The following is a 13,842-nucleotide window of genomic DNA, read 5'->3' as shown; positions in this document are numbered from 1 at the left end:
CCTTTGTTAAATCCTTTATATTAAGTTCGCTTGCTTGCTTGCGTGCTTGCTTGCTTGCTTACGACCGTGCAAATCTTTCGGTCGTTTTTTAACCCACTTCCCGTGATCCAATCGAGCTGAAATTTTGCACACAGACTCGTTGTGCGAGACAATTAATGTTCGTGAAATTTTTTTTTCAAAATTTTACACTGTTTAGGGAAAACAAATTAAATATTTAATTACCAATTGCTTAATACTGGCAGACAATCATCTGACCCATAGGTGGCAGCCATCTCAAGCCAGAGGACGAGAGGACTCTAGCCGCCACGCATATAAAGGATTTATAGTGAAAAACTTTGTTTTCACGGGTTATACTTATTTAGTAATGGCGTGGGAAAATTTGGCAAGACAGGCACAGGGGTTGTCAGGATCAGTGCCGCAGTCCGGGGTTTAATGGTCCTCGTTGTCGCATACAGGACACTTTCGATTAATGTGTTGGTGACAACATATCCCTTTCCTGAAAATTTTGGCAAAATGCATGCGGATCCCAAAGTCAACGTGTTGGCAATTTCACAAACATTAAAGGTTAAAATGTACTGTATATCCAATTGCTTGCTCACGCCACTGTTGTGAAAAGGGTCTCTCTTGGCGATATTTTGCTCTACTCATCATGCGCGCCTGACTTATTGGGAGAAGTCGGAGTACACACACTGTACCCCACCAGACGTGACCTGCGGATTGGCTAACTGGTGCATCTATTTATACGAGTTACTTATTTCTTCAGGAAGCCACACTAAGTCGTACTTTTTCATGGAGGGTCCTGCTACATCGGGTATTTTTTTTAAATCTCAAGATGTTTTCAGCCAATAAAACAATTATACGCGAGGGAAGGAAACCGGAGCACCCGGAGAAACCCCACATGGCACGAGGGAGCAAACACTATCCCCGGACAGATGGAAATCGACGGAGATTCGTCAAATTGCTGTACTGCCTTCTCCCGGTGACCCACAGGGGATACGGTGACCTCGGTTCGCTCACTGGAAGTGGGTTTCGCAACATTTGCCAACGTCATATTCTTGGTTCTTTCGGTAAAGTCACGTAGAAGGGAAATAATAAAGTAATACAAATAAAACATAATAAAATAATTCTCACGACGTTTTATTTTTTTTATTTTATTATTTCCCTTCTACGTGACTTTACCGAAAGAACCAAGAAGATGAATCCCTGCAGTCACGAAAACTTTAAATCGAAACTGCCAACGTCGTTGACACACCCCCCCACCCCACTCACCCACCGTGTAAACTTGTACACTCACCCACCGTGTAAACTTGGACACGATAATTACACCGGCTCATTAACTTGCAGGCAGGCCCCATCGTAGCAGCGCAGCGCGCTAACCACGGCGTTAGTCCACCACGACCGCACAACCAACGCACAACCGATACGTGGACTGTCACATCTTTCTGGATGAATGCAGAGAATGTGCGCTTAATCCTGCGATGAATTGACTATGTTATGGACAGAGGGTGCTGCTGTACCACGCTTGTGCCGTTGGTTGCATGTTACAAGCCAGCAGCTGGGCTCGACGTGTCAGTGTTTTAGTACCGTTAACATTTGCAACAGCGGAACTTACTTTATATTTTTTGTATAAACACAAGTACTGCTTACCTGTGCAGCGCTCACGTTATCGCTTCCTCCTGCGACGGGAGAGAGCGAGAGGCTTTACAGTTCACCGTCTCGCTCTCGCGAGCCGCGCACGATGGCAAAGCCTTAGGGGCCGTCCATAAATGACGTCACGCGATTTTGAACGATTTTTGACCCCCCCCCCTTCGTCACATGGCGTCACAAAAAGTCAGACCCACCCCCCCCCCTGAAATATGACGTCACAACGCTCTGCCCCCCCCCCCCCAAAAATAAAACATGCTTAAAATCGCTTTAAACTATTGTCACTGTAGTGCATATTGAATGTGGCGCTGCACTCTGATGTTGTAGGAGAAAACATTTATTAAAAAGTCTTTAATTAAGTAGAACGTGTTGTCTATATTTATTTAAAGTTGTGCATTTTCACGTGACGTCACATTTCTCAACCCCCCCCCCCTCATCGTCACACATCGTCACAAATGTCTGACCCCCCCCCCCTAGGTGTATGACGTCATTTATGGACGGCCCCTTAGCTGACGCGAGGTCAGAAGGACGTGCGAGCAGGAGGAGGAGAGACGACGAGATCAAAGGGCGTGCAACGATGGCGCGGGTGAAAAGGTCCATGGACTGCATTGAAGAAGGGAAGGGACGAGTGCAACACGCATCACCCACTCCCAAGACCCCCCCACCACCACACCCACCCACCCACCACAAAGTCATAATAAAAACAATTGGTAAAAACAAAACAAGTTTTTCAATGCACACACTTTTATTCGCAGTCTAAAGTAGAAAATCAATAGTTTTCACCCCGGAATTGAATACAATTTGACGTGCTGAATAAAAGTGGGTGCCTTGCATCTCGCAATAACAAAGGACTTTTATCCACGGTGTTGGTGAGCATAAAAATACACAAAAACGTAATGGTGCACTACTTTGCTGACAAGCCTATTGATCCTATCAGCAAAAAAACTACTTGGAGACTGAATACGACAGATGTCGATAACATGTCAGTTCGTAAGAAAAAAATTAATAAAATTACAATGACGACATACGGGTGTGAAATCGACGGCTCGATTTGTGACCCCCCCGCTTTTCCGACCGACCTTATAGTAAGACCTCCACAATAACGACCAAAACTTGTATTTACGACCGCCTAATGACTGCTACCAACGCCGAATCGAAGTTATGTTTTAAGTGAAGGTGAGACGTTCATTACATTTCAAGGGTGGAATTATTGGTGAATTTTCCCAGTGGTTTTCATCATACAGAGCAGACGTTAGGTTTATTATTACATGGAAAAAAGTACTGGCGGAACTGCACGTCTTGTAGTGTGTATGATCCCAAGTGGGCAAATGTTTCCAAAGCGTTGTATCTCATGGATCATGGCGTCCACATAAGGCAAGCCGCGTCTGTCCTCCATACTTGGCGGTTGCTCTGATTCCACAACTCTCTCAATCTCATAACATCGGGTTTGAATGTCAGGGTGCATCACCATGAAAAGGAGGCCCCTGCATGAAGTGGTGGACGTGGTCCCCATTCTATCAGTGAAAAGCTCTGACTATTAGGGTGAGTCTTCTCTAAAAATATGCTATTGGGATTGTCCTCCATAGCTATCTGAGCCAGATAGGAATCAATCACGCCTCTAGAGTTGTATTACTCTCTTGTGGCATGGTGCTCAGATACTATATCGTCGATCACGTGTTTAGCCTTTGCTTGAATATGGATTACTTTGTGCCATGGCTCAAGAAGACTTTAGCAGAAATGGGAATACATCGCACAATATTGCCAGTGGTCCGGTTTGTAAGTGCATGACCTGCATGCACCAGGAGGTGTTTGAGAGGTCTGAAACACTCATCGCTATAATCACAACGGATCCTATTCAGGAGCGAGCAAATGACGTCGCCCACTGCCTTGTTTTAATTAAAGTGAGGATCAAACGCTGATATTTCCGGTCTGAAAGTCTCCATTTGGTACCTTGCTTCCGTCAAGATTTTGTCAGCTATTGTTGCCTTCCCGAAGCCAAAATGACACAATGTTGGCAAAGCAAAGCTGCGCTGCTGCTTCCATGTGTCTGCGTAGGGTGCTAATGAAATACCAACTTTGTGAGTGAGTTTAGTAAAAGGGGGAGTTATTGGTCGGTCAGCAAACTGATGACCTCGATTCACCAGCACTTATTTGACCGCCTGGTAGCCGCTCACCAATACAACAGGCGTAATCCCCAACATTATATTACACACTTCTTGTTGTTTTGGCCAATTTTTGCATGGCAATCTGCGGATTCTTGCAACTAAAGGCCGTGATGTTCCCCAGCAGCGGTAATGGCTTAGGACCAGGAGGGAAGCTCACTGGGCAGATTGTTGCCCCCACCACTTGCAGGACAAAATTGCTCAAAGATGGATACCACCGGGAAAAGAAAACGTGGGAGACCCACGACTACCTGACGCAAGACCGTGAAGGACGAGCTGGCACCGATCAACCCCTTTTTGGCAAACGATCAACATGTTGCCAAGGACAGGAAGAAGTGGAGGGAACTCAATGTGGCCTCATGACCCATAGAGGATGAAGAGGATGAACTAACGAGTGTGAATAATTTTCGATTTAAAGCTTTCGTGACTGCAGGGATTCATCTTCTTGGTTCTTTCGGTAAAGTCACGTAGAAGGGAAATAATAAAATAATACAAATTAAACATAATAAAATAATTCTCACGACGTTTCGGCCACAACGCAAGCAGCCGTCCTCAGGTGAATAACAGGTTTGTCGGAAAGACAGCGTCTGACAGACTTGTTCTTCACCTGAGGACGGCTGCTTGCGTTGTGGCCGAAACGTCGTGAGAATTATTTTATTATGTTTTATTTTTATTATTTTATTATTTCCCTTCTACGTTACATTACCAAAAGAACCAAGGAGATGAGTGTGAATAACTTGTTTATTTTGAACAATTAAGCTGTAATTGATAGATATAACTGAATTGGAAGATAATTAGACTGTTTTGGTGTTGAAACTATAAGTTGTTTTTGTAATAGTTGATAACATTTGATCATCGATAATTCGGAGGGGAAGGAGGCGCCGGATTTTTTATAACGCCAGTTAATCACATCATTATTTAAACAGCTTGTTTTTGCATGTTTTTTGCATTACATGTTTTTTTGGTGTTGTGTATGTTTTTTTAGTGTTTTAAATGTGTGTACTATATGAAATTGGCATAAATAAACATAAAAATAGACAAAAATAAATATCCTACAGTAAAAGTTCCTGTATTTACTCTACCATACTTACCACTCCAATCTCGAAGACTCTGCATGGGGTGATGTACGTAGTAGCACGACTACGCGCTTGCGTCAACAACAACTCGATGTGTTTGATGATCGCCGGATCGCACTGTATATTTAGTTTTTATTACTCATGCAGTATTTTAATTGTTTAAGTTGCTGTACATAGTGTATAATATACCGCATATGTTTGACACTGATATCGAGTATAGCTACTTTTTTTTGTCACATACAAGGTGCCGATCGCTGGACTGGTCAGAGTCTTTGGAGAAGTTTTGCCGGTTTCACCAGGATCAGCCCGGGACCGCCGGATGGTGTTGGAAGCCGAATAAACGCGGACCAGATAACCAATGACCAATTTTATTGTGTTCCATTGTGCTGTTCATTGGAAATACATAACTTGGCTGATGTAGAGCTTAATTTTAACATTGAGCTAATGGAGTGAGCAGGACCGGTGTTATTGTTTTACATGTTTATTGTCAGTAAAATACGATTTTTCTAATTTACATATTGTTAATATTCTTCGAAATATTTTTTTTACGTATTTATTATAAATTATATACGTATGTATTTTTTTCGTTTAAATATCAGGCACTTGTTAAGTGTAGGAGGCATGATATATGTTTTGGGCAGATGTTTCCTGTTAAATGTTGTGAGATATGAAAAGCGGCCGTTGTGATTATTGAGATTTGACCTGACTCCTTACTGGAAGAACACTTTGAGTAAAATTTTGCTGTATCACAAACCCCTGGTGTTCAGCTGTTGTGCAGTCGCCCACTTTTACAGAGGACAACACAATGCAGAGTATTTTATTCTGTATCTGCTGATCGTTTCCAACCAGGGCAGACCGGCGAGATCAGCATAACAATGCTATTCTGATACAGGCAAGTATATTATAGTGATTTATGCAAATGTTAATCATTGGCCCAGAAAAATATATTCCAAAATGTTCAAACATACATTTGTAATGGTTATCATATATAGACCAACCCCGAAAAATGCTGATTCATTATACAATTTTTTAATAAAAACATAAAGCGCTTACATGTGAGAAAACATACCTTCGCCCATTCTTCGTTCAGCTAATGAGAGTGACGTAATCGAACTATATTTCACCCCCCCCCCCCCCCCCCGATTCGTGGTCACGATAAATTTTTTAAAAGTGTTTTTTTGCCAATGTTATTACAGTTCGTTTAGCCAGATGAAAATTTAAGAAACCAGGATAGAGTCTCAGGGCACTGCCATTCTAATTCGTTTAGTGAAATGTTTAACATCTGTATTGTTAGCGTTATTACCAATACCCCAATGAAGCCCTCCTATGAAAGAAATATTTGTCAGGAACGCATCTACATATTTACAATGGTAGAATGAACCCTTTCAGCACTGATTCGATTAGAGCTCACTTTAAGAATGCATCTTGAGCGCAAAGAGCGGTCTGCCTGTATGGTTTAAATTTAATTTGGTGTTGCTATGAGGTCATGGCACCGATTTAAAGTGACTCAAAGATTCAGGCATCTTGGTTTATTATTCGAAATTTCTTGAGATCTTGTCCTGATGTTTGACGTAGTTTGAAATGCAATATCATATCTGGAAAATACGGTTGTGATGGCTGTTCAGCCTACCAGTGGACTGAAACACTAATATTGGGCGCGTTAAATGTATGTGTAGTGTCAGCGGAGCGGGAGACAAGGTTCTTCAGGAGGCACCTTCTTTATTCAACACCTTCAGGTTCACAGGTTCGCCCTCGCGCTCTCCCAAGTCGTCAAGCCTAGCCTTATCACAACCCTGACCGTGTAAGACCGACGGCGCCGACCGAGACAGCCAACAACTAACCGCCAACGCAATATCTAGCGAAGACGGCAGCGACGAAGGTGGCGACGATGACAGCGACGACGAGACGAGTCCACTTCCAAAGAACCGGCGGCCACGAGCTCCCGCTCTCCGCTGCTTTCATGCTAACTGGCGCGGCCTGGCTCCGCCCTGGCCACGCTTCTCTTCTCGAACCCACTAGCGGGTTCCAGGGGCTTCCAGATGGGGTCTTCTATGACCTTTGCACCAGTTCATGCGCCCTGCTGACACACCCGTGTGTATGCTCATCGGCGTGTGTACTGATCTTCCACCGCAGTTGCCGTTGCTGGACAACAGACGGCGCTATTACACTACATCTGTACACATAGCTGGCCCGTCCTGTCTCCTGCCATGATCGTAACGAGAGAACAATCTGTTAAAAAGCAACTGGGGATGATTGATGTTAAGTTGCATTGTGTTCTTGTCTCCTCCCATACCACATGGCTGGTCGAGATGACTGGAAAACGTTATGAAGTGAGAACATGAGTGAGTCATGTGATGGGAACACTTTATTCAAAAGTGATCTGGATAGTATCCGTATCTCTACAAGAGACCAAGAGACACCATATCAGCCCACATACACACTGATACATCCCCCAGCTGATCCATAACATAATTTTTATCCGTAGCGAGTGATGTTTAAAATGGTAATGGGTTACTCTACCAACATGTCCTGACCAAAGTGGTGAAATATGGTCAAGCAATAACCAAAACCGACGCCATTTAGGTAGGCTTTCATCCAGCAGTGAAATGATGAAGGGCTATAAATGATTAGTAAATACATTATTACCTTTATTATGCTGGGAATAAAAATTACATTGGGAGACAGCAAAATGAATACATGACTCAGAAAACATACACCAGTTAAGGACATTCATGACTGTTAATATGTTTAAACATTATTAGGTGATACTACGTGGGCATTGGTGCAAAATAAAATAAAAAGTTTCTAATCTACTCTATCTTTGGATTGATTATGTGCTATGAAGATGGGTCATTGCCTGAAACATCGTCTTTTATTACATATATATGTTTTCATTTTAAAGCAGAGCTATTGATGAACGTGTTGAGTTTCTTGTTTCAAAATGTAAGTAGGCTTGGGCAGGATATGTCGTTATAAGATATGATGGTCAGCTATGGAATGGAACCATCCATGAGGACATCCACAGAGGTGATGAAGTGACAAAATCAGCTTGTGTGCGCGTGCTAGGTAGTTTTTTTTTACATTACATGAGCGCGAGAGATGACAGTTTAGGAAGGTCTACATGCCTGAGCAGATTTATTGCACCTGATAATGATACTTTTAGATTACATTAACGAACAATTTAACATTTTCATTCATGTAATCACGATGCATTTACATTTGGATTGGTCATTCCTGCTAATTTCTGATTTGGACCTTGGTCTAGTGGCAATTTACATGATTTACAAGGCCTGCACAAACCCAAGACAATATATGGTGTTTTATGTTACACAACATGATTTTCACGTGAACACTGCTATGGGTCAGAGTCTTTTTTTACACTTGAATGAGCTGCGCAGCCCTAATTTATATAGGTGCGAAGAAAGAGTGGTACTGAATTGGGGCACTAAGGTGGGTGGAGAGACGGAGTTGGGCCAGTAAACCTCAAAGTGCTCAACTTTCCCATAAAACAGACACGGGGACCAGCAGATAATGTCAGGATAGCATCTCTCTTCATAAGCTGGCCACCCTTATCAAGGAAGTGATAAGGGTTGAACTCGTTTTGATGTTGCATTACAGGACAAATATCAGGTGTATCCTTACATTGGTACCAGGATGGTCATGTCTATGTGCCGCTTCTCGGTGGCAGCCCCAACAGTCTGGAACGATATCCCTCTGCACATTCGCAGCATCACCTCAATCGCCTCCTTCAAGAGAGACTTAAAAACTCACCTCTACAATCATGCTTTCGAGTGACTCTGAGCTTGGCTCCGCGCCTCTGAATTGCGGCCACTACGTCTGCAAATTTGCGCGCGTTATAAATTGAACTATTATTATTACCCTTTGGAATCAAAAATTAGTGGAAATACCATTCTGGTGAAATTTGCAAAAGCATTATTTAGCAACCCCATATTTCTCCTTTATTGTTCAGGAGGCCTCATGGTGAATGCACACCTCAAGTGGTAGGACAGAAGAGTTTAATAATTGATTAATGCAGTGTCAGAGGCTTCCAAATACCCATGCTTATGTGTTTTCATATGCATCCAGTGATTTAGACTTTATATTTTTAAACCTGCATTGCTCGTGTTAGTGGATGCCTCGGTCTTACACTCACCACTCAACTGACACTTAAAGCTCATGCTCACCCAGCACTCACCACTCACATGACATTCACCACTCGCCAGACCCTGACACTCACCAGATGCTTACTGCTCACCTGACGCTATTCTCCACACACCGCACACTCACAAACGACAAACCTACACCGCGGAGCATTCAAATTGGTCAGTAATGATGTCTGGACATCATAATGATAATATAATTTTAACACATTATGATTTTAATGCATAATGCTTTCTATTTTATTGCGTTTTTAGCAATTATCTTGCACCTGTTTAAATCGGTATTTCCCTTCCATTCGTGGTATTTTTAACCTCATTGAGCTCTTGCATGGTTTAATCAATTACATAAATATGCAAATATACCTATGACTAAACATAGCAGCAGTGTTCTGTATAGGAGAAACTAAATAGAAGATAATAATGAAAACGGAATTAAACTGGTATACATGCTGACCACTACGCCAGTTTGCATGCATTCAATTGTCAGGTATGCGTATACACAGTTATCAAATTTGGGATAGTCTGCCAACTCAAACAGCACAATTGATAAACTATTTAATGATTTACAAGTAAACCCAGATGCTGTCGCCCCACAACTGGCTGACATATCCAAAGAGCCAACGGACGTAAACATCAGGTGAAAAGTCCACAAAGAACTGGACCATGCACTATCAGACAGCCAGCCCTCCTCCCCCCGGTCGACACGGTTTTTTGGGGACGCGGTAAACAAGGCCCTCGCCAACACAAGGCCAGGTTAAGCAACAGGCTCAGATGGTGTTTACCCTCAACAACCTGGACCCAAGGGCATGGGCTTTTTACAAACATCCGTGCACGGTTGGTTACATACGGTGCGAAAGAAGTTCAACATACCTACATAATCCATAATAGAGGTTTTTGGGTTAGATCGCGTAAATATATAATTCTGTCGTTAAAACCCGCCACCACCCGCCACAGCCAACTAGTAAGGGTTGTCACGTAAACAGAACATGCCAATTCGTCACTAGTACAGCACACCGGTGTGTTGGAGAGCCAAGCCACAACATTTACAAACTGAGTACGACGTTTCGCCAATATTTACAACTAGCTTTATCAGGCGTTCGGATAGCTATCGTCTTAGTGCTGCGTGGAAGCGAATCATCAAATTATACATTTTGTAAATGCATGCCGACAAAAAGAAGCGTACTTCAACAGGGATTATCGTTGGTAGGGCGATTTTAATAAACACAATAGACAGGAAGGACACGTTCAAAGGGCTCGCATAATGCACATGCATAATGTGCGTTGCTTCAGATAACCCCCCCCCCCCCCCGCATTGTGCAAGAGCGCAGAAGGGTGGTCAACACATCTACGCCTCTATATAAGGAACGAAACAGTAAGACTTCTCCACAAATCTGGCTGTCGCCTGATGAAGCTAGTTGTAATTACTGGCGAAACGTCGTACTCAGTTTGTAAATGTTGTGGCTTGGCTCTCCAACACACCGGTGTGCTGTACTAGTGACGAATTGGCATGTTCTGTTTACGTGACAACCCTTACAAGTTGGCTGTGACGGGTGGTGGCGGGTTTTAACGACACATTTATATATTCACGCGATCTAACCCCAAAACGTCTATTATGGATGATATTGGTCGCCAAAGCCTACGTGTTAAACTGAGGCTGCGAAACGTCGTGATTTTATTGTTTTATTTTTATAAATTTTAATTTATTTTTTACCTACGTGACTTTACCGAAAGAACTAAGAGTATGAATCCTTGCAGTCACGAAAGCTTCAAATCTAGAATTGAGGCTGCATTCATTTGCACTGCTTCCATGACACTCAACGACCCTGATGATTTAGCTGACAGTACTGTAAGGAGCAGAACATTTGAATTGAAAATACACATCAGTCTCCACGTAATGTATGCATTTTGAACGTCTTTAGCACCGTACACAATGACCACTTATATAGAATTCCCGCAATGTATTGCAACTCATTTTTTTTATCAACCCCAGCCAGATGATGATCCACCCCAAAGGGCACAATGCAAATGGATATTACAGTCATTTTTATAACATACTGCTCGATGAGGGACTCCCTACGCTGGTGTGGGTCGTGGATGTTATTTGACCATTCTGCACTCCGGTTGGTGCTCGTTGGTGAATGTATGGAAGACGGTACAATGCAAAATTGGATTTTGTTGCACTGCTCACTGCAGCTCAACACGTAATCCTGCAGTCAACTTGTTTGTCAACTTACTTGGCCATGATGGTCACCCATACAAGTAGTACCCAGGCTCAACTGTACTGATGTTGACACACCACACCACTCATCTGCAGCCAAGTCGGCCAATGTTATTAAAAACGATAAAGATCCACCGTATTAGGCTTATAGGCTGGAGCAAAATGCTGTTAGCGACTAACGATTAAGGCCAAAATGTCACGCATGAGGGGGTGATGTCGCTGCTGGACCTGACAGAGGTAAGAGACATTGGCGAGTAGTGGAGGCATGAGCTGCATGAGCTGTGGCAAGTTCTTGATGTGAGTGTTTGCACATTGACTTTTGTGAACAGATCATGATTATTGGTAGACTGTAATGATCAGTTCATGTGCTTGTGTTCTGTTTGGTTGTTATTGCATTCCGTTACAATTAAAGCGACCCATGTGCAACTAACCTCATTTCAACAAAGTGTCCTGGGCAGCCTCTGGGTTGACTCAATCAAAAAAATTGTGGCGGAAATGGTGCTAGCGTTCTTTACGATAGATAGCCTCACCACAGGAACTAGTACAGCAGCTCCTCGCCAACCGCTGATTGATGTATACATCGTTTATCATTTGTACACCAATTGACTAACTGCGGACGGGAAAATTTGAGTATCTATAGGTAAGCACAGGTCCACAACACTCATTTACAAATTTAATGGGACCGTAGTTCTCCTGTGCCACAGGGCAACCCGTGGCCACCCATGGCGCTGTGTAGTTTATCAGCTGTACGTCTTTTGTGTACTGTATTGTAATTCTCGCATTGCAACCGCATTCACATACACCCTTTCCCATTACAAGACGTCTGCAAGTTGCAGGGTGGGTCCCGTTCACTGCTGAATATAAGTACTTAGCTTTACTTTTATTTAGAGGCATAATGCCGTTTTTCAAGACGGAGTCCTGTACTCACCGCAAAGAACTGTGGCGACACGACTGCACTCTCTGATAGCTGGCGTCAAACTCTGCCACACGCTCTCCCTCATGCCCGTGTAGGAGCCTCGGTACATCTTCAGGTCGAAAGACGTACCAATAAAGTTATTTAATTTTTTCTTCCGATTCTGTTCCGATAACGTACGCGTACTCCTGCCCACTGATCTGTCATTGATGACCCGGAGGAAGAGGGGGAGGGTGGGCTGAGCCCCTCCTCCTTCTAACCACCCCTTCCCCCATCATCGTATTGTCATCGTCATCATCATTGTTACATTTAAATGTATGTAAAGTTAATAATAATTACGTCATAAAACTTTCGTGACTGTAGGAATTCATATTCTTTGGTTCTTTCGGTAAAGTCACGTCGATAGAAAGAACCAAAGAATATGTAAATAATAATGTACAATCCCTGTCGATGAGATCATTGCTGAAGTGGAATCAACAGTTAGACATCTCTCTCATAATCAAGCTGAGGTGACTAGGCACGAGGTTGCCAAAATTATTGAGAACAGCAAAGAGCCAAAAACAAATATTCACTTCAGTGAAGCAAAAGCCTTAAGAGAATTGAGAGCAATAAAAGATATACAAATTCTTGCTGCTGATAAGGGCCGATCAACTGGTGTGATGCCCCATGAGGACTATGATAATAAAATCAAAGATTTACTCGATGAAGGTACCTACCTTATAATTAAACGAGACCCAACCAGCACCTTGGAACGTAAAACAACGGCAATCATTGTCAAGTCATCAATTCGCAAAGAAGAGCAATACCTGATCAAACCAAGGGCATCAAAACCACCAAGGCTTTATGGGCTACCAAAAAATTCACAAACCTGATGTCCCATCAAGACCCATAAGTTAGTACAATAGGCTCTGCCACGAACAAATTAGCACAATACATAACAAAACAAATACAGCCCTACATCGGTAGGACCTCTTCGTTCATCAAAACTCTGAACATCTCGTAAATATGATTAAAGATATTAAGCTTAATCCAAATGATATTCTCGTAAGTTTTGATGTGACCTCTCTGTTCACGAGGGTTCCGGCCAACGAGTCAATTAAATTACTCGACACTGGTAACGAACAACGGTTTAGCCAAATATATCCCAAGACGAGCTGAACATTGTCTAAAGAACACCTACTTCTTGGGGAAAGGTGACTTCTATAAACAAAAGGAGCAGCAATGGGCTCTCCTTTGTATCCTGTGACAGCGAATTTGTACATAGAAGGTTTTGAAACAAAAGCAATTGCTTCAAGCCCACTAAAACCATCTGCTTGGTTTAGATATGTGGATGACACATTGGTGGTCTGGCTACACAACAAAGATACACTGAACGCATGTCTAAATCATCTCAACTCGCAAACCCATCCATCCAGTTCACCATGGAAGTGGAAGCTCATAAAACTCTACCATTTCTGGATATTCTGCTCGGACAGGGTCGAAATGGAAAAATAACACACAGTGTTAACTGAAAAAAAACGCATACTGACGCCTATCTGAATGCAGTCACACCATTACCCCGCAAAGAAATCTGCTCTTATCAAGACGCTCATTCATCGAGCTAAGAAAGTGTCAGATGGTGACAGTCTGAGAAGTGAAATTCAACATGTTAAAGAAGCGCTGCAAATGA

The 13,842-nt window shown here is 42.8% G+C and overlaps 1 pseudogene; it reads right to left on the bottom strand.

Annotated features, from left to right (window-relative positions):
• Positions 1-2,810: 2,810 nt before the first annotated feature.
• Positions 2,811-11,284, bottom strand: LOC133359008 (cytochrome P450 2C5-like; annotated as a pseudogene).
• Between the last annotated feature and the right edge of the window lie 2,558 nt (positions 11,285-13,842).

The sequence above is a fragment of the Lethenteron reissneri genome, chromosome 64 (assembly GCF_015708825.2).
Source record: "Lethenteron reissneri isolate LAM-NWPU_2019-01 chromosome 64, ASM1570882v1, whole genome shotgun sequence".
Classification (NCBI taxonomy): domain Eukaryota; kingdom Metazoa; phylum Chordata; class Hyperoartia; order Petromyzontiformes; family Petromyzontidae; genus Lethenteron; species Lethenteron reissneri.
This window is presented reverse-complemented; position numbering and strand designations above follow the sequence as displayed.